This window comes from Canis lupus, chromosome 5 (assembly GCF_048164855.1).
Source record: "Canis lupus baileyi chromosome 5, mCanLup2.hap1, whole genome shotgun sequence".
NCBI classification, from domain to species: Eukaryota; Metazoa; Chordata; class Mammalia; order Carnivora; family Canidae; genus Canis; species Canis lupus.
The window spans coordinates 52,285,380-52,307,032 of NC_132842.1; the positions used below are offsets into that span (position 1 = coordinate 52,285,380).

Genomic DNA, 21,653 nt, shown 5'->3' on the forward strand with positions numbered 1-21,653 from the left:
TTTAGCGCCTGCCCTCAGCCTGGGGTGTGATCCTGGAGACCAGTGATCGAGTCCCACATTGGGCTCCCTGCGTGGAGCCTGCTTCTCCCGCTGCCTCTCTCATTGTGTCTCTCATGAATAAATAAAATCTTAAATAAATAAAGGGGTCTTGAAGTAACCTGAGACCAGATACAACATTGGAATTCCAGATTGCAGCTGGTATGGGGAGACACTCCATCCTGGGGCTTCTTCACTAGGGTGACCCTTCCAGCTCAGGGCTATGCTACGGAGTTTGGTCAGACCGAAGCCAGTTTTTGCAAGGGGAGCAGGCAATCCTTTTTGTGAGATTAAAAATAGCAGTTAAACAATACACCAACCTTAAGATTTTAGGCAATGGCTAAGATTCATAGTCACGTGACTTAACTGGTTCGGTGTCAGTTACTATTACACCTGGCTGTCCTTTCGTTTCCAAGCAGCCGTAGTTCTACGCTCTCCCACCTCCAGTGCAGGACTGAGTCAGCCTGAGCGCCCTGGTGCTATTTGGGAACCTTCAACTTCTGCTCTTGCCCTAAAGAACTACCTGCGTTCATTCCAGCAGCTCTGCAAGTAGCGAAAATGCTGTGACACTAACCAGACGGTCTTGACCACCTCTGGAGTGATTCCAAGCGTTTTCACTCGCGTCCAGCTCACCCCGGTGAACAATCAATTCTTCGATGGACTTTATGAACTCCTTCCTTTGGATGCAAGCCAAACATTATCTATAGGGCATACGGTTCTTTACTCAAACTTGGCAATAAATGATTATCTCTGGAACACAGACGGAAGGACTGAAGCAAAGGCGTGGGGGACCCAGCGGCTCCTCGGCGCCCCGGCAGGGTTCCGCGCCGCGGAGGCTGGGGGCGGGGAACGGTTTGTTCCGCGTCTCTTACGCTCCTGCTCCCGAACAAGGCCGTCCTGTCTGTTAACGTATTTAAGGCAGTGACTGCAAAAAACCGTGCAATGTTATGGTCGCAGCGCTCTCTGCCATATGTGTTGGTGGAACGCTTAGGAGTCTCGCTCCGCAGTAAACGCAAACCGTGCCAGGCTGGAAGACCGCGGCCCGCGCGGCGAGGTGCAGGGCAGCGGCGCCGGGGCCGGGGGCCGGGGGCCGGGGGCCGGGGGGCCGGGGGGCCGGGGGCGCTCCCCGGAACAAAGGCACGATCCTGAGGCCGTTTCGCGGGCCGTCCCCCCTCCCCCCACCCCAGCGCCAGCTTTGTCTCCTCGCGCGTGCGAGGCTGAGACTCGGAGGAGCCCCCGAGCCGGAGGGGCCGGCGTGGGAAGCTGCCCCGGCCGCCGCTGCGGTTTCCTGCAGCGCGACGAGCCCTTAGAGGAAGTGGGAGGGCCGCGCGGGGCTACCTGCAGCCCGCCGAGCGGGGCTGGACCTGAACCCCGCGCCCCCGGGGCCGTCGTGCGGAGGAGCTGGGGTCCCGGCCCAGCTGGGCCTCGCGCGCGCAGCCCCGCCGCCGGGCCCTCCCCCCGCGCCCCCCGCGCGCCCCCGCCGCCGCCCCCGCCGCCCCCGCGCGCCGGCACTGGCTCGCGCAGGCCTCCTGCCCGGCCGTGGGCGGGGGGGCGAAGCCCGCGGGAGGCGCCCCGCCCCGCCCCGCCCCGCCCCTGCCCCGCCGCGCGCAGTCTCTCCCCCTGCCCGCCGGGGCGGTGGCGGTGGCGCTGCTGCTGCCGCGCGGCCTGCGAGGCCGGCACTCCCCTCCGCCCGGCTCCCTGCTCCTCCTTTCTCTCCCTCCCTCCCTCCCCCTCCCCGCCCCTCCCGCCCCTCCCGCCCCTCGCAGGCTCGCCAGCCCGAGCGAAGGTGGCGCGGCGGCGCGGGACGCAGCCTCGGCCCCCGCCGCGGCCCCGCGAGCCCGAGAGGACCCCCGCGCCCCGCCCCCCCGCCCCCCGCGGCCCCCCGCGCCGCCCGGGGGGCGCCCCCGCCGCGGCCGCCCGGAGGAAGCGCGAGCCGGGGAGCGAGGGGCCGGCGGCGGGAAGCCGGGAGAGGGAGGAGAGCGCGGCTCGAGGGCCCGCCCGCCGCGGCGCCGAGAGGGACGGACGGAGGGACGGACGGACGGACGGACGGCGGCCGGGGACGGGAGGGGCGGGGCGGGGAGGGGGCCGCCCGCGAGCTCGCCCGGCCCCTCGGCGGCGGCCCCGGGGCGGCGGCGGGCGGAGGGCGCGGCGGGCGCTGTCGAGACAATAACCCGGAGCCGGAGGCCTAGCGCGGCCGGGACCCCGCGCCCCGCGCCCCCCTGCCCCCCCCGGCCCCCGGCCCCCGGCCCGGGCCCGCCGCCGCGGGGACGCACTTGCGCGCCGTGATTCCGGGCGGTGTCACGAGTGAAAAGTTTTTTTTTTGCTTTTTTTTTTTTTTTTTTCCTGCTCGGCGGAGATCCCGGTCGGGCTGGGACGGCCCTGCCCCGCGGCCCCGGAGCGCCGCCCCGCCCCCGCCGCCGCCGCCGCCCGGGCCCGCCGCCCCGGCCGCCGCACATCCGCTCGGCCGCGGCCCGGGCGCCCCGGGAGGGAGCGGAGCATGGCGGGCGGAGCGGCGGGGGAGCGGCCCTGAGCGGCGCCCCGACAGGTAACTAGCTCCCGCCGCAGCGCCCGAGCCCGAGCCCGAGCCCGAGCCCGGAGCTCCCGGGTCCCCCCGCGCCCCCCGCGCCCCCCGCGCCCCCCGCGCGCCCCGAGCCAGCCCCGAGCCAGCCCCGAGCCAGCCCCGCGCCAGCCCCGAGCCGGGTCGGGCGGGAGGCGGCGCCGGCGGCGGAGCGGCGGGACCCGGGGCCGGAGACTCGAGACCCCGAGACCCCGAGACCCCGAGACCCGGCGCGGCAGGTCCTCTGTGCCGCCCCGCTCCGCAACGCCGACTTCCCCAAAACCTATACGGTGTGTGCACTTCTGCATCAGGGAAGTGGCTGAACCCGGCAACTTCTGTTTTGGGGGGAAAAAGTTAGGTCCCTGCAGCGAGGGCTTTACCGTCGTTGAGATGGCTGCCGCAGTTGTGGGTCCTGCTACCGGCTATGGGACTTTTGCCTTAATTTTTGTCTATTTTATTTTATTTTATTTTACTTACTTTATTTTATTTTATTGATTTAATTTTACTTTATTTTATTTTATTTATTTAATTCAATTTTACTTTATTTTATCTTATTTATTTTTTATTTACTTTAATTTTACTTTATTACTTTATTTTACTTTAATTTATTACCTTTATTTTATTTTACTTTATTATTTTTTATTTTATTTTACTTTATTTTATTTTATTTTACTTATTTTATTACCTTTTATTTTACTTTATTACCTTTTTTATTTTACTTTATTATTTTTTATTTTATCTTTATTATTTTATTTTACTTTTATTTTACTTTATTACCTTTATTTTATTTTACTTTATTATTTATCTTTATTATTTTATTTTATTTTACTTTATTTCATTTTATTTTACTTTATTTTACTTCATTCTATTTTTCTAGTTGCAACCTTTAGAAACGTCTTTGGTTGGATTTTTATCCACAGACTTTGCCCTTCTGAGTCTTCCCTGTTGTGTTGTTTTTTGTAAATTTTAGGTGAGTGATCTGTTTCTCCAGTTAAGTGGCTCCTTTCAGACATTTACAACCCTAATGATACTTGTTTGGTCAATGAATCGAAAGCAAGTTTTCTGCTCAATGTTTCTTGTTAACTGACCTAGGAAGGAGAAGGAGAGAGTGAGCGTTAAGGTCGCCCAGCCTTGTAGTGAAAAAAGAAAAAACAAAAAACAAAAATACAGCCGTGAGTAGTTTGATCTGTTAAGACTTCTCTGCAGTTGAGAACAGAATGTATAGAGAGGGAAGTGAAATGCTTAAAGGGATCGTTGTGGGAGTCGTATTGATTATAACAAACATCTGTCCCTTTAGAATAGTACTTTCCTTACGTCTCTGTAGGTTTTAGGTTTTGCCTAAGGTTTTGGCTGGTTCTGTCTAATAAGCCACAGGGACCTCCTGTGGGGGCAGGAATTAGTGAAGCACGGGAGACAGCCCACCAGTCGGAGTTATAAACACTTCTGAGCCAATCGGTAGTCTTTGTAGAAAAAACTACTTTGCTCACAACAAACACAAATAGCTTTTTTATTCGGTATTTTAGTGTGTCTTAATTTTTTTTTTTTCTCTCAGTACTTTGGTAAAGTAGGTGAAACCTAATACTGTGCTTTTGAATAAATGTTAAAGAAGTGTGGCATCCTTTGGTAGGTATATCCTAACTATAAATTAATATTTACTTTGCTCGTGCTACCCTATGAAAAATAGTTGGCATTCTTTAGTTCAGAGAAAAGATAACTTTTGAAGAGCAGGATCAAATTATTTCACAGCTTGTTTGTTGTTAGGTGAACTGCATTTCAAAATGAGAGTCTTTCCACTCTTACGGTATATTGTCTTGATTCCCCCCCCCCCCCCCCCCAGAGTGTAGTCCTTGGAGATATTTTTAGAAATTTATTGTTTGTTTGTGTTGTTAAGATTGTGGACCTTCAAGTCATTCCTGTTAAGTCAGAGTAGCTTTATGAAGGAATTTAAAGCGTATAGGTGATCTGCTTTATGACTTGGGTAAGTAATATTAAGCAACGAAAGAGGTTATTCTTGGGCATCTAAAAGAGCAGAACAAAATAAATGGCATTGAACTTCAGTTTCCTTATATGGCTTATACTTGGCCTCAGAGCAGCAGAGCCTTAATAGAACAAGTCTTTTATAAAGAATTATCACTTTGTGAAGATGTTTCTCTGCTTTAGTAAATTTTACAAGTGAAAAGTATTGTAGCACTTGAAAATGACTGCTTAAGTCCATTTATAAAGTTCTTGATTTTTTTTTTTTTTTTTAAAGGATCAGTAGTGTATTTAGATGGGGACAGCACACTTTACAAATGGGAAATGTTCACCTTTGTAGAACCTTTGTTTCCTTTTGTACCACCAAGGCAAAATTTACTTTGTGGTTTACTTAGAATTTTGTTACTTCAGTACCGGATTAACTTAATCAATTTTAGGCTTTATATTATTGTCAGACTATACATATTTTCAGGCCTTGTTTAAAATGTGACCATGGGGTTTGAAAAGAGGTTAAGAAAGACGTAATCAGAATATTCAAGTGGCTTTACATTTTGGGTATTCTTTTTAGCATTATATGGGGTTTTTTTAGATTAAATTGGTAAATCTAGAGTACTTCCAAAGCTTTTGTTTACATTGCACAAAATACATATTTAATGGCACTATTTACGGAAGGTACTTAGGAGTTTTCAATGGTGATAAACTTAATCCAGCAGCTAATTAATTCAAATATTATGTTATGAAGTTCACCTGCTGTTTGAGATCGAGCATTTGCAAACTTTTCGTGTCTGAAAAGCTTACGGTGGTTCAAAAAAGGAAACCCGGTTTTTATTGCATGCTATTTCTTAATGAAGTGGTAGCTGTAGTTAGAGACATTTTACATATATCATTGATAAATCTCTAAATTGATAAATTCCCCTCTTTTAGCGACTCTAAGGTACTAAACAATACCTTACTTTAAGAAACACTTTAAAATTTCAGAAAGTTAGGTGCATGTTTCAGCATTTATTTTAAATAATTGCTTATAGAGAACATAATCAAGAGTTTAAGCTGTTTCGTCTTAGAAATAGATTATGGCAGTGTTTGCAACATATTTGGGTTTGTGCAGAATTTTAGTGATGTTGGATAGCAAAGTAGTTTCTTTTTTGTGAGGGCTACCTAGATTCTCTTTAAAGGCACTGTTGCTTGAAGTTTTTGTTTTGACTCTTTCTCTTGCCTATTTCCCTATTAGATTTTTTTCCCCCCCGGGAACACCTGTGTTGTAGATTCTAAAGAGGTCTTTATTTTTTTCTGTCCTGACAACATAAATTGTACTTGTGCTTTGCTGGTCAAAATAGTTTGCTCAGTTTTTGCATGCATGCTGTTTGCTTTTGCCATAGAAATATATATGTGGATTATGCCTGATAATACTTTTGAATTTTGTAAGGAAGGAGCTCAGCACTTCTGCCTTCAAGTTTTCTTTGATTGACTCTGCATCTTTTGTTTCTTTCATGGTGCCTTTCATCATTAACTCGAACCGTACTACACCCATTTTTCAGATTTACGTTTAGCGTTTGCCTCTGTTTTCTAATCGTAAAAAAGGAATCTAGCTATTGTTAGACATTGTCTTCTAATTTCTTTAGCTTCCTATTTTTATAGTTTGCTTTATTTACTTCCTCTATTTTCTTCATGGTCAGCTGTTGTTTCTTGATTGTATGTTGCCCTTCCCTTCTTTTCTGAACTTTTGAGACCATGCTCATCACCTAAAAAGACTCTTTACAACATAAATAGAAAAAAATTATTTGCCCCATTTAATTATAAATACCCTTTTTTTTTGCATTCCCACTCAGTTTACATGCCAGTATTGTAAGCTGCTACTCATTAATATATTTTGTTTTTATTTATGCTTCCTGAACTCTTTTTTTTTTTTTTTTTTAATATCCCCAGAATTACTTCTGTTAAGATCAGGTTTTTACATACTAATTTTATTAATAAGACTCTCTATAAACCCCTATGCCTTGTTTTATTATGCTTTTGACTTCTTAAGGTTTTGACACAAACATCTCTCTGTATATTTCTTCATTTTGTCATTTTCCTTTTTGTCCTACCTCTCAAGGTAGGTGTCTTTTCTATCGGCGTCCCTAAAATTTTGAAATTGCCTTCCTTTGTTTTTATGAAATAAGCACAGTGGAACTGTGTCACTCACTTTATTCTTGTCACTTGAAATTTTGTTTCAGGTACTATTGGATGAAGGCCTTGCCAGGATTAAGAAGTGGTAGTGTGTAAGACAATAGAAAAGATCATCTAAAAATTAATAAAAGACTTTATGTGGAGAATATCTATGATTTTAGGTATATAGAATGTAGTAGAAAAAGTAGAAAATAATCAAAAGACAAGTAATCAAAATGGGTGTAATAACATCTGGGGACGTCAGCTCTATGGACATCCTTATTCAGAACCTATTTACTTTTGTACATATTGAGTGGTTTCCGGTTCTTTTTTTCTGTACCAGAAGAGTTGAGAAGGGCACTATGACAGCATCCTTAAGTTCCCAGAAGGGAGTAGGATAATGGAAAGAACACTGAATAACTTAGGCAGTAGAGTAGTCTTGGACAACTTGCTTTGGGTCAGTGTGCCTTATACATTTCATCTGTCTTTAGGAGAAATTACTCTTTATAGCATAATAATATAATTACAAGTAATAGTAGACCTAAGGCAACTATTCCAAACGTTTTGGTGTTAGGATGCCTTTATACTCTTAAAATTACTAAGAACCCCACAGAGCTTTGGTTTATGTGGATTATATTTATTTTACTTCCTGTACTACAGAATTTTTAAATATCAATTGGTTTGTTCAAAAAAACATAAATCATTGCATGTTATAAACAAAACAACTATTTTTCAAAACAATTCTTAGCAAAAAGAGGGACATTGTTGAATATTTTTCCAAGGCTTTTATGTCTGGTTAAATAGAAACAGCTTAATTCTCATATCTACATTTATTTATTTATTTTAAAGTTTTGATTTATTTATTCATGAGAGAGAGAGAGAGAGAGAGAGGCAGAGACACAGGCAGAGGGAGAAGCAGGCTCCATGCAGGGAGCCTGACCTGGGACTCAATCCCGGGTCTCTAGGATCATGCTCTGGGCCAAAGGCGGCGCTAAACCACTGAGCCACCCGGGCTGCCCACCACACCAAAATTTCTTAAAGGATATATAGCTGCGGTGTCAGATTGGATACTGTATCAGTGAATTTTTCATTCTTGTTACCTGATAATCCATTGGTTTATTTTGCACTTTGAATGAATCTTTTACCTGTTCATGATTTTCTGACATCATATAATGGTGGTTTGAGAAATGTTGGTTCATTGAGTTATACGTTTTCCAAATGTTGATGCATTTCTTTTAGGTAGTAGCAAACAAAAGAAAAAAATTGTTAACATCACCACTAATTTCATCAAAAAACTCTTTAGTATTGTGAAGCTGTCAAGTTCAGAGTGACAGATAAACATTTCCCACATTTCTAAATTTTCACTAGGAGGTTTAAATATTAATCATTGGTAACAAATACTGTTAGTGTTTTTTCCTTGAAGTTGCAGGTGTACTTGGTTTATTTTTTAGAGAAGGTCTCCCGAATTCCTAAGTCTATAAGCATAGTTTGTCATTTGTTCTTTTAGGTCGAAATGATGTTTTATGAGAAAAAGCTTAAGTTAGCTCATTTGAAGTAATTACAGAGGTGCTTTTCCTCAACATCGCCATTCTTTCACATTAAATGTGAAAAAGACAGTATTGAGTTCAGATTTAATAAAACTATTTTATACTGTTTTATTAAAGAAATCAGGTGAAAGTGACATTTAAAAAGAGATCTGGGAATGACTACAGAGAATAAACTGATGCTTACTGGAGGGGAGGGGAGCAAGGGATGGGTTAAACAGGTGATGGGTATTAAGGAGGACACTTAGGATGAACACCGGATGTTGTAAGTGATGAATTGCTAAATTCTACACTTGAAACTCATATTGCACTTGTACATTAACTAGCTGGAACTTGAATAAAAACTTCAAGGGGGGAAAAAAGAAATCTGGGAATATGCAGTGATGCTCATGTAGCTCAATGCCAGTGCTTTTGCACTAAGGTGTTAGCAATTTTACCTACCATTTTTTTTGCACCATTGCTGTTAGTATAATGGGAAAGGGCAAATGATGTTTCAGTATTATTATGAAAACCGTTTTGATCTTGAAGACTCTTTGAAACATCTGAGGACTTCTAAGGCCCTAGGAGCACACTTGGCACTTTAAAAACTTGGATGTTGGGATTTAGAGAGCTTTCATTACTTTGATTTTGTGTGTGAGTGTGCGTGTGTGTGTGTGTCTTGTATTACATTCTGAAAGAATCCTGAGGCTTGATATTTTAGCTCACCAATTTGGTCTTCACTTCTTTTCAATTACTTTATTTGGTGGGGAGGATAGAGTTTCTGTGAACTCTTTTTCACAGGAGTTGATTTTTTTGTTGGTTTTTTTGAGAGAGTGAGCAGTGGTGGGGCAGGGGAGGCGGGCAGTGGGTACAGAGGGAGAGAGAATCTTTTTTTTTTTTTTTTTTTAGGGAGAGAGAATCTTGAGCAAGTTCCACGCTCAGTGAAGAGCTGGATGCGGGGCTTGATCTCACGACCCTGAGATCATACCTGACCTGAAATCAAGAGTCAGGTGCTTAACCAGCTGAGCCACCCAGGTGCCCCATAGGAGTTGATTTTTAATTTTTAGCTGTATTTTTGGTTTACTTGTAACCTGTTGAATCTCTGAGATAAAACTTTTACATTGTTTTCTGTTTCCTCTCTTAGCAGTATGGGAGATTTGATCATACTGTGCTTGATGTATCTATCATGCTTCTGGTTTTTCCTCAAATGTTAGATTTTTTCATTGTGGTTAAAGCTTTGTACCGCGGTCCAGATTGTATGGCATTTGTCATTTCATGGTACTCTCCCAGCCCATGTGCATCCCTGTTGTTCTGGCTTTGGTATATTTATTTACTTAATGGCTTTCTCCTTTAGGGTATGTGGGTAGCTTGTCCTCTTACACGTGTTTCCTTTCACTCAGGGAATAATATTCCCCTATTTTCACAGTTATACTGACCGAGTGTCAGAAATCCCGCAGTACAAAGTGCTTGCTGGAGGCCTTAACTGTGCAGCTGTTCTATGGTTTTATTACCTGGCTGACTGCCCAGGACACACTTCTCCCAATCCTTATTGCTAAGAAAACTTAACTCTTTTTGGAGATCCTACTTTGTTTTGTATATTTGATTCTTCAGATGTGTGTTGTGTTGTCGTCATTTCCCACCTTCCCCCACTCCCATTCAGTTTTGATTCTCAACAAATGCCATTCTGTGTTATTATCTGTAAATATAATCCTCTCTGGCAATGCTGTAGATTTTTTGTAATTCTTCTTTCATATTTAAAAGTTTGAAATAATGACAAATATACAGAAAAGTTGTAAGCATAGTACCAAAAGAAGCATAGTACGAAAAACTTTTTGTCCCTGACCTATATGACAGTAAGTTGCCCTCCTTACCGATACTCTGTTACCCCCAAATACTTTAATGTTTATTTCCTACAAGTAGGGACATTATCCTGTGTAATGACATTATAACTATCAAAACTAGGAAGTTAACAAAGAATACTTAACCTAAATCTCACCAGTGTCCCCATGTCTTTTAGAGCAAAAAGATCCACATGAGAATCTTGCATTACATTTAGTTGTCATGTCTTTTAATCTGAACAATGTCTGTGTTCACTTTCAAGGACCTTATTACAGATTACAGATCTAGTTATTTCATAGAATATCCCTTAATTGTATTTCCGTGACATTGTTATGATTTGATCTTTAATTAGATTTATATTTTTATGATTAGATCTTCAACAGGGTTATTGTGGAGTGATGCTGCATTCTTCTCATTGCATCTTATCAGGTCGTAGGCAATTTCAGTTGTCCCCATTATTGGTGATAATCGTTGATTATGCAATTATGGTTGTAACTACCAGATACCTCTTTATGCCAAGGTATTCTTTCCTCATTTGTAATTAACACGTATTTTTGGGGAAGGTAATTTGGGACTATGTAAACATTTTCTTTATTTTTAACTTATTCATATATTTACATCTATATAAACTCATAGTTAGCTATTACATCCGTTGGGTTATAATCCATTATTATTCATTTTGATACTCAAATTTTTGTGGATTTGGCTAGTGAGAACCCCTTCCAGCTGACTTAATTTCTGTTTTCTTTTTGATACAGCTCTTCCTCCTTGAGCACTTCTTGTATCCAGCACAAAATGGTGTTCAGAGTTACCGTTAAATTTGTTCTAGTCATTTTTAGCGGAAAATGGTACTTAGAAGCCAAGATCTGGGTTCTTCTTGTCTTTGTTGTTCTTGGGGTATCTGCTGCACTCAGGCCTCCCTAGGATATAAAGCTAAGGGATATTTTTATTTGCACACAAGTACACATTCACATGTATGAGTATATTTCAATAAATACAGAATGGTTTCTCAGTAATACGTCTGATTTTTTTTTTAATTTTTTATTTATTTATGATAGTCACACAGGAGAGAGAGAGAGGCAGAGACACAGGCAGAGGGAGAAGCAGGCTCCATGCACCGGGAGACCGATGTGGGACTCGATCCCGGGTCTCCAGGATCGCGCCCTGGGCCAAAGGCAGGCGCCAAACCACTGCGCCACCCAGGGATCCCAATACATCTGATTTTAATTCAGCACCACATGGTTCATTCTCATGATTTCCCTTTGTATAGTTATAATTTATCTTTGACAGTGAGAACTAGTTTTGTTTCTGTACTTTTTTTGGTGAGGGAGATGAGGCAAACGTTTGTTCAGACAGACATATTCAGACAGAAGTCAAATCCCTGTAGTCAAATTAATTTTCAAAGTATTTCTAAAGGGATACAATTCTAAAATGTAATATTTGGTACAATACATTTTGGTGAAGTATTTCATTCCTTAGCAATCCCAGGTTATCATGTGAAAGGCGGATGAATGGTGGATGGAAAGAATCAGTACTCTTAATGGATAAATCCTTGTGGAGGTAATGTGGGAGCTCAATTTTAGTTGCATGCAGTGATTTTGATGTAACTCTGTTTTTCCATGTTTAGGTTATATTGTTTGTGTGATTCCTAAGTTTGGCGTATGTATCTTTCTTCCTGTATCTTTCTTCCTGATAATGATGTCCTTAGAATTTCAAACCTTAGGCTAAATCTAAGGTCTGGAGGGATGGGTGGGGATGGGATTGTTTCATTTGTATTAGGACCAGTGTAAGAAACCTGTAATCTCCCTTGCCAAGGTTGTTGCTTAGCCTAGAAGAAGTTGGTTGACTTCCCCAACCCTGGAGATTTTGAAGTGATTTAAGAAGTATACTGGGATACCTTACTGTGACTAGAATTAAGATTTGCTCTCCGTCTTCTAGGAAAAGATAAGGATCCTGGCAGCAGCAAATGGATTCTTTGGGTGCCCTGTTAATCTCTGGGGACCTCAAAAGATTTTAATTATCCTGAAAGTAACTGCAGAATAACAGAGACTGTGTATAGTAGCTGCACTTTGATTTGTCAGAGATACTTGATATCAGCACATGGTTTCTTGTCTGCTCTTTTGAAAACCATCCCCAAGCCAGAAACCCTGGGAGTCTTCTTGCTGACCTTACTCATTGAAATCAATACTACTTCTATCAGTTCTTTGTGAAGTATTTATAGACTGAGATATTTTAGGGTAGGCTAGAGGGCTGGATAAGGTACAAGTAGACGAGGCTTTGGTAGGCAAACGGCTAAAACAATTATGTTAATTTTTTTCTGGTTATAAAAATTCAAGTACAAAAATATATAGCAAATGAAAAATTTCCACAATCCCATCTGTCTCAGATACTCTTATCAGTGCGTTGTGTATTCTTCTGAATACTTCAGTATGTAGTCCATCGTATCAGTGTGCATGTGTATATGCATGTGTCGGTATTTTTAAATATAAATGGGAGATATATTTCAAGTATATATAAGGAGATCTAGTAGATGTGTTTGTGTGTTAATTAGTGTTATGGTTGTTTGTAGGTCGTTATACATGACACTGCTGTATAGAATATATGTTTATTCTTATACTTTATGCACATAAATGTTTGCACTTTTATATGATTCTGTTCTGTTGGATAAATACCCAAAGTGCATTTGCTATGTGTATAATTCAGAATGATTGATAGGAGCAAATTCTCTCTCTGAAGATTTTTATCAATTTATACTTTCACAAGTAGTATGTAAGAGTATCTTTCTAAGTGCATTCTTGAACAAATTGGATATAAGCTGTCTTAAAGTACTTGTGCAAATCTGAGGCAGGTAGTAAGGTATATAATACGTAAGAACATAGGCTTTGGAGTTAGGTTGCCTGGGCTTAAATCTATTCCTTACTAACTGTGACGTTAGCAAGTTCATTGTAAGAATTCTTTTAGGAATATTACATTTTTGTGTGCCTTTTATGTTCCATATGGATTTAATTGGTTTGTTTCTTATATGCTGCTTTGGTTATATAGAAGTTCAAATTTTAATATAGTCAAGTTAATCAATTTTATGCATTTTTGGATTTAATGATATTCTTGGAAAGGATTTGTGCCAAGATTATAAACATATAATAACCTAAGTTTTTGGCTTAAGGAGTGAAATAATCATCTGGATTTATTTTAGAATATTTCTATCTACTATTACCATTTGTTGGGTAAATCATTTTACCTCTAAAATTCTATCTTTATCAATAGTAAAGTTCCAAATATACTTAATCTATGTCAAGAGTTTTCTTTGCTTTTTATTATGATAATACTATGCTGTCTTGATTTTTTTATTCATTTTAGTATGCTTAATATCAGAAAGTTGTGACTTATCACCCTGTTTTGCACCCAGGTGCCCCTATTTTGTTTTTAAATATTGATTTATTTGAGAAAGAGAGAGACCGTGTGTGTGCATGCATGTGGTGGGGAGGGGCAGAGGCAGAGGGAGAGGGAGAGAGAAACCCCAGCAGACCCCAAGCTGAGCATGGGGCCCAACCTGACCTAACGACCCTGAGATCGTGACCTGAGCCAAAATCAAGAGTAATATGTTCAGCAGACAGAGCCACCCAGGCCCCTATCACTCTACTTTGAAAATAATTTTCCAGGTGGACTTGAATCATTCTTACCAACTTCTAAATACTTGTTGGTATGCTGGGAATGCTTTGAATTCATAGATTAATTTAGGAACTAATTGATACCTCTAAAATAGCATATGCCTTTTATGTGAACATAAGTTTTCCACTTAATAGTTTACACCTTTCAGTGGCATTTATGATTTTCTTCTTACAGTTTATGCCTCTCAGTGGCGTTTATAGTATGTATATTTCTTGTAATTATAAAGAAATGTGTATATTTTTTGCTGTGTTTATTTCCACAAACTTAATGGAGGGAGGGTGAGAGCTGTTGCTGTAATGAATGGGGCTATTTCATTGATTGTATTCTTACCTGGATATTTATTTTTTTTTTTAAAGCTTTTATTTATTTATTTATGAGAGACCCAGAGAGAGAGAGAGGCAGAGATACAGGCAGAGGAAGAAGCAGGCTCCATGCAGGGAGCCAGACGTGGGGCTCGATCCTGGGACTTGATCCTGGGACTCCAGGATCATGCCCTGTACCAAAGGCAGGCACCAAACCACTGAGCCACCCAGGGATCCCCTGGATATTTAAATAGAGGAAGGGGATTGATTTTTCATATGTATTACCTGCTGTATTCTGAAGACTTGAAACCCATATTTTTAACTACAAAATCTTTTTGAAGTTTTTATTTAAATTCCAGTTAGTTAACATATTAGTTTTAGGTGTGCAGTGTAGAGACTCAGTGCTGCCATACATCACCCTGTGCTCATCACCACACATGCCCTCCTTAACCCCCATCACCTCTTTTACCATCCCCCCATCCACCTCCCTTCTGGGAACTATCAGTTTGTTTTCTATTAACTACAAAATTCTTCCCTCAATTTCCTTACCTTGCCTGAGACCCTCCACCACTGCTAGGGTAGCAGTCTGATTTATTTAATCTTCATTAATGGGACAGGTTATTTTTATTGCTGCCCAGGACCTTCCATTTAATCATACTGTATTTGCTTTTTTTAAATTTATTTTTATTTTTTATTTTTATCTTTATTTTTATTTATTCATAGAGACACAGCTAGAGAGAGAGGCAGAGACACAGGCAGAGGGAGAAGCAGGCAACATGCAGGGAGCCCGATGTGGGACTCGATCCTGGGTCTCCAGGATCACGCCCTGGGCTGCAGGTGGCGCTAAACTGCTGTGCCACCGGGGCTGCCCTGCCTTTTTTTTTTTTTTTTTTTTTTTTTTAAGCATTGTCTGGTTGTGGGAATGGGAAGGAGAAAAAGATAATTTTCTAAACTGAATGTCATTTGTTAGAGAAGTAAAAATTCTTGGCTGATTTAAGTAAAAGTTGGTATCTTCTACTACAGTTCTGCCCCTTAATTGCCTCTTGAAGATGTTTTCAGTAATACTAGAATGGCTTCATGAACCTTTTTGTTTCTTGACTGATTTTGGTTTATCTCTGGAAAAAAAAATTCCAATTATAAACATTTTCCTTGAATTGCTTAGTACTTAGTATGATGCACAGTAATAATCATGTATACCAATAGATAGCAGTTATTTCGGTCCTTTATTTGATTAAAATAGTAAACTCTGTCTCTCTTTTTAAAAGATTTTATTTATTTTTTCATGAGAGAGAGAGGCAGAGAGACAGGCAGAGGGAGAAGCAGGCTCCATGTAGAGAGCCTGATGCGGGATTCGATCCCAGGACCCCCGGGATCACGCCCAAGCCAAAGGCAGATGCTCAACCACTGAGCCAGCTGGGCGTCCCTACAGTAAACTCAGCAAACTCTCTACTTAAGTTCATGCACATATTTTTGTCAGTTTACATGGTTTCACTGGCCTTGACCTTATCCTTCCTGTAATATGATTAATAGATAATTTGCTGTGAATGAAAGATAGGTTCCCCAGAATGCTGATACTTTTCTCATAATCAATGGATTTTACCTCTGAAAGTGACTTAGAAAATAGTCCAGTCTAGATAACCACCCTATCTTTTTTTTAATAATTAGTAGAAAAGGAAACTATTGGCCCAGATGGGGAAGTGAAATGTTAGAGGTCATTTAGTTTGTTAGTGATGTAAATGAGGTTAGAAAAATAAATTCAGTTTTCCTCTCATTTCTTATTTAAAATCATTTAGTCAATATATAATACATCATTAGTTTCGGATGTTGGTTTTTCTCTTACACCAACCTTCCCTAGGTAGTTTCTGAAGTATACATTTTCTTTGGCACTGTTTTTTTTGTGCCAGATGTTTATTTTTTACTTTTTACTTTTCACTCCTCCCCAGATGTATTGAAATGTCATTGCCATATGCATTGTCTAAGTTTATGGTGTACAGTGTGTTGATTTGATACACATGTATTGCAGTATGATCACCTCCACTGTATTTGGGGATACCTTCATCATATCTAAGCACATGATTACTTTTTTCTTGGCAATTTTTGAGTATATAACACTGTATTAACAATCCATCACAATGCTAATCCATCACATTATATCCTCAAAAGTGTACTTAGTTTCCCCCTCAGACCCATACTTCTAACTGGAAGCTAGAATAACAATATTTTCCAAATATTTTTAACAGTTGTTACAGAAAGGGACCCCTGGGTGGCTCAGTGGTTGAGCATCTGCCTTCTGCTCAGGGCATGATCCTGGGGTCCCGGGATCGAGTCCCACATGGGCTCCCTGCGTGGAGCCTGCTTCTCCCTCTGCCTGTGTCTCTGCCTTTCTCTCTCTCCATCTCTTGTGAATAAATATATAAAATCTTTAAAAAAACAATAGTTGTTACGGAAGAAGTTCTGGGGTCATGTAAATGACGAAACCTTGGAGTAATAAGCCCATCCCCCCATTCCCAGCCCCCACCTTTGGCAGATTCCCATCTGTCACAGATGATCATTTTTAAATTTAGAAATAAATGGAATTCAGTTCGGTTTACAAAAAAAAAAAAAAATTGACATAAATATTCGAGCCAAGAGGATCAATGGAAAGATTTATCCTAAAGTAGTACATAATTTGTAATCACAAAGTTAAAAAAAAACAAACCTTTTAAAGATTTTATTTGAGAGAGCGTGTACGTGAGCTAGCTGGGAGAAGCAGGCTCCCCTCTGAGCAGGGAGCCCAACAGGGGCTGGATCCCAAGACCCCCAGATCACGACCTGAGCTGAAGGCAGGTGCCCAACTGACTGAGCCAGCCCCTATCACCTCAAATTTTAAAAAACATTACTTTTTGAGTAGTTTCAGATTTCAGGAAAATTGAAAAGGAAGTATGAAGTTCCCATGTATTCTACTCCATTCCTGTTTATCCTTTAGTTAACTTATGTTTGTTACAGTTTGTGAACTCATAGTTTACATTAGGGTTTACTCTTTCTGATATACATTCTGTGAGTTTTGACTAATGTGCAAGGACTTGTGTCCACTGTTATTAGTGATAGCATTGCAGACGGTTTATGGGTAAGTGAAATTAATGACAGCAGCCTTGTAAAGGATGAGAGAGAAGAACTGGGGATATTCTAAGAGTTCTCTTAGGATACTTGGCATTACTTGAGAAGACTGAGTTACCTTTTACTGGCATATATGTGGGAATAACTACAGAATGTAAAATCACCCATACTGAATATTTGGAAGCTGACTTTTAAAGAAATTATAAACTTTTGGTGATTCATGTCTAGTTTCTGGAAAAATAATGTTTAAATGTTGACCTGTTTCATTTCTCAGAAACAGGCAGGCACAATTATAGATGAAAGTGGGAGCATTCCCATCACTAAATTTTTTAATGATTATTCTACAACTCCTATTTGGCTTCTTTCTACACATTGTCATCCATCAAGTCCAACTCAAGTACCATTGTTTCCATTGAAGGTTCCTCAGGTATTTAAGTCTTCCCTTCTTTGGATTTATGACTTACAATTTTTTTTTGATTGTGGTAAAATACATACAACAAAATTTACTGCACTAACCATTTTTAAGTGTACAGCTTGATATTAAGTACATATTGTTGTGCATTAATCACCAGTGTCCGTCTTCAGAACTCTTCATTTTGCAAAATTGCAGCTCTGTGTGCATTAAACAATAACTTCCCCTTCCTTCCCTCTTCTTCCCAGCCATTGGCAACCCACTATTATACTTTCTGTCTCAGTGATTTTGTCTAGTTTAAGTGCCTCATAAAAATGGAATCATACAATGTTTGTCCTTTTGTGTCTGGCTTGTTTTACTTAGCATAATGTTCTCAAAGTTCATGTTGTAGCAGATGCACAGTTTCCTTTTTAAGGCTGAATGTTCTATTGTATATACTACATTTTGCCTAACTATTCATCCGTCAATGGGCACTTGGGTTGCTTCCACATTTTAGCTATTGTAAATAATGCTGCCGTAAAAATGCGTATCTCTTTGAGACCCCACTTTTAAATCTTTGGGTTATATATGGAGAAATGGAATTGCTGGGTTATATGACAATTTATTTTTTTGGGGGGAACTGTTATACTGTTTTTCACAGTGGCCACCAATAGTGCACAAGGAGTCAAATTTCAACATATCCTTGGCAACACTTATTTTCTGTTATTTTTATTTTTGTTTTGGAAAGTAGTCATCCTCATGGGTATGAGGTGGTATCTCATTGTGGTTGTTTTTTTAAGTAATCTCTACACCTGTTGTGGGGCTCAAACTCATAACCTGGAGATCAAGAGTCATATGCTCTACCAACTGAGCCAGCCGGGTGCGCCTCTCATTATAGGTTTGATTTCCTTTTCCCTAATGATGAATGATAGGAACATCTTTTCACGTACTTATGGGCCATAAGCACTTTTCATGTGCTTATTTTACGTCTTTGGAGAAATGTCTGTTCAAGCCCTTGGTCCATTTTTGAATCAGGTTGTTTTGTTGTTGAACTTTATTTATTTTTTTTAAAAGATTTTTTATTTATTTATTCATAGAGACAGAGAGACACAGAGAGAGGCAGAGACATAGGGAGAGGGAGAAGCAGGCTCCATGCTGGGAGCCCGACGTGGGACTCCATCCAGGGTCTCCAGGATCACGCCCTAGGCTGCAGGCGGCGCTAAACCGCTGCGCCACCAGGGCTGCCCTGTTGTTGAACTTTAGGAGTTCTCTGTACCCTGGATATTAATCCTGTACCAGATACATGATTTGCACATATATTCTCCTGTTTTGTGGTTTGTTTTTTTTTTACCCTGTTGATAGTGGCTTGTTGTACAGATTTTAAAATATTTTTTATTTTAAAATTTTAATGAAATCTAATTTGTCTAATTTTTCTTTTGTTGCTTCTGCCTTTGGTGTTGTCATCAAGAACTCATTGCCAAATCCAGTGTCCTGGAGGTTTCCACTATGTTTTCTTTGAGGAGTTTTAGTATGGATTTAGAACTTAAAAAAAAAAAAAAAAGATTTTAGGGGGATCCCTGGGTGGCTCAGTGGTTTGGCGCCTGCCTTTGGCCCAGGGCACGGTCCTGGAGTCCCGGGATCGAGTCCCACATCAGGCTCCCGGCATGGAGCCTGCTTCTCCCTCCTCCTGTCTCTGCCTCTCTCTCTCTCTCTGTCTATCATAAATAAATAAATAAACAAACAAACAAATAAATAAATAGATAATCTTTAAAAAAAAGAAAATGTTTAAAAAAAAAGATTTTATTTATTTATTTGAGAGAGAGAGCATGAGCAGTGAGGAGAGTAAGAGGGAGAGGGAGAAGCAGACTCCCCATGGAGCGGGGAGCCCAACATGGGGCTCAATCCCAGGACCCCAAGGTCCTGACCTGAGCTGAAGGCAGATGCTTAACTAACTGAGCCACCCAGGCACCCCTGGATTTATAACTTTTAAAGAGTGCTTGGCTACTTAATTTAAAACTTAAGTACATAAATCATTTTGTATTGTTTCTAATTGTTAGTGGATATTTTGATTAGCTTAACTAAATTTTTCTTTTTAAAGTAAAAGTGCTAGTGTTCTCATCTCCTCCGGTTTATAAATGTTTCATTTCAGGCTTCTTTCTGGAACTAAACCCTTTATTTTGAGATAATTGCCCAGCTAGCTCACCCACACGCTCTCTCAAATAAATAAAATCTTTAAAAGGTTTTTTTTGTCCTCTTTTTATTATGAGCAATTTTGTTTTATGTAGCTCTATTGTAGATGATTGATGAAATTTTATATAAATTATAAATTTTATATATTTGACATCCATCCTTTTTTGAAAAATATATTTATTTTAGAGAGAGAGTGCATGCTACTCTGTGTGAGGGGGGATGGGCAGGCAGAGGGAAAGGGAGAGAAGCAGACTACCCCCCTGAGCATGGAGACTGACACAGGGCTCGTGACACAGGGCTTGAGATCATGACATGGGCCAAAATCAAGAGTTGGTTGCTTAACTGACTGAGCCACCCAGGTGCCCCTCCATCCATTTTTTCATAGCACAGTATTTAACACAGAAAGAATAGATTCTTGGTATATATTTGTTAAGTAAATTTATACCTATATTTTGTTAAATTTATACTTAGTTATATTGAGAATAGCGTTTGCCTTAAAACGATAGACTAAATGCTAGTTTACTTTTTATACACTTTTTAAACTATTTTTTGCCATGCATTGGAATGTAGTATTATTGGGCATTTTCTTCAGAGTGTAGTGTTTAATACTTTGAACTGTGTATGAAGTGAAGAGGTTTCACTGTATCTACTTATTTACAGAGTACAGTTTCTTCCTCATGACAGTGTTTCACCTATATCTAGTCTACTTCATGGTCAGAGCAAGGACTTGGGATAGATTTATAGAGGATAAGGTGTAGTCTCAAGTCTATTCTCTCCTAGCTTTAGATACTGTATATATAACAAGAGCATTTAAGTACCTGCCTTGTGCTATAAGAACTGTCCTAGGCTCAAATAAATACATTAAGTCTTTCTTAATTATATTCTTAGTCTGTAAGTAGCCCTACCTTTATTTTGGTAAATGAAGAAACTGACTTTTATAGGGATTCTTTTGCCAGGGTCCACTGATCCCTTCAGCTACGTAAGCAGTTAGTTTGCTGTGTCACTTTTTAGTATTTTTTGTTTGTTTGTTGATCTTTTTTGATTTTTTTTATTTTAAGTAATCTGTATACCCAATGTGGAGCTTGAACTTAACAACCCTGAGATCAAGAGCCCGGCTGAGCCAGCCAGGTGCCCCTTATTGAATCTTTTCGGATAATAAATAAAAGAACAGCCTTTTTTCTTTTAAATATCTTTTGTTCTTTTATTGTATGATAGAATTACTTAAATAAGATCCTTTTGTGTTCAAATTTACGTTATTTTTTTTCAAAGATTTATTTATTTATTTATGATAGAGAGAGAGGCAGAGACACAGGAGGAGGGAGAAGCAGGCCCCATGCCGGGAGCCCGTCACGGGACTCAATCCGGGGTCTCCAGGATCACGCCCTGGGCCAAAGGCAGGCACTAAACCGCTGAGCCACCCAGGGATCCCCCAAATTGATGTTACTTTTAATAGTTCTTCATAAATATAAGATTTGGGGTTACTTTTAATAGGATGTAAATACTATAGTTAATAGAAATAGAAAGTCCCATCTAAAGAAATGAATAAGGAAATGAATAGTTTTTAAGTAACTTAGCATGATTGCTGTGATAGACTAGATTCAGCTAAGCTTCCTGGGAGCCAAGGTTTTCATTACCCTAAATAAAGAAATGTATCTACAGAGGAGCCAAAAGATTTTCCTTGTAGTTTTAAATGATTTCTAAAATCTGAATACTCTTCTGTAAGAGCTATTGAGTAATGAATAGACAATATTGTTGACAATAATTAAATAGCTCATATTCTATAGCTCTCAGGCTCTTTTTCATAATGAAAAAGTTGTTTTTTTTTTCAATTTTTAAAAAAATAATGATATTCTTAATAAATAGGGCGTAAATACAAAAAGCTCAGTGAAGATGGATTATATACAAGGATAAGATAATGTAATTCAAAAAAA

General features: G+C 40.5%; 1 protein-coding gene across 3 annotated transcripts in view; it reads left to right on the forward strand.

The window, feature by feature from the left end:
• The first annotated feature begins 1,069 nt into the window (after positions 1–1,069).
• The window catches only part of ERBIN (erbb2 interacting protein), a 119,338-nt gene continuing 98,754 nt past the window's right edge, over positions 1,070–21,653 (forward strand). The window contains exon 1 of one of the 3 annotated variants that reach the window (XM_072826635.1): positions 1,070–1,090. The gene's annotated coding sequence lies outside the window, so the exon portion shown is untranslated. Of the gene's footprint in view, positions 1,091–2,461; positions 2,582–2,756; positions 2,884–21,653 lie in introns of those variants that run through there. The other 2 variants (XM_072826634.1, XM_072826636.1) reach the window with 2 other exon arrangements.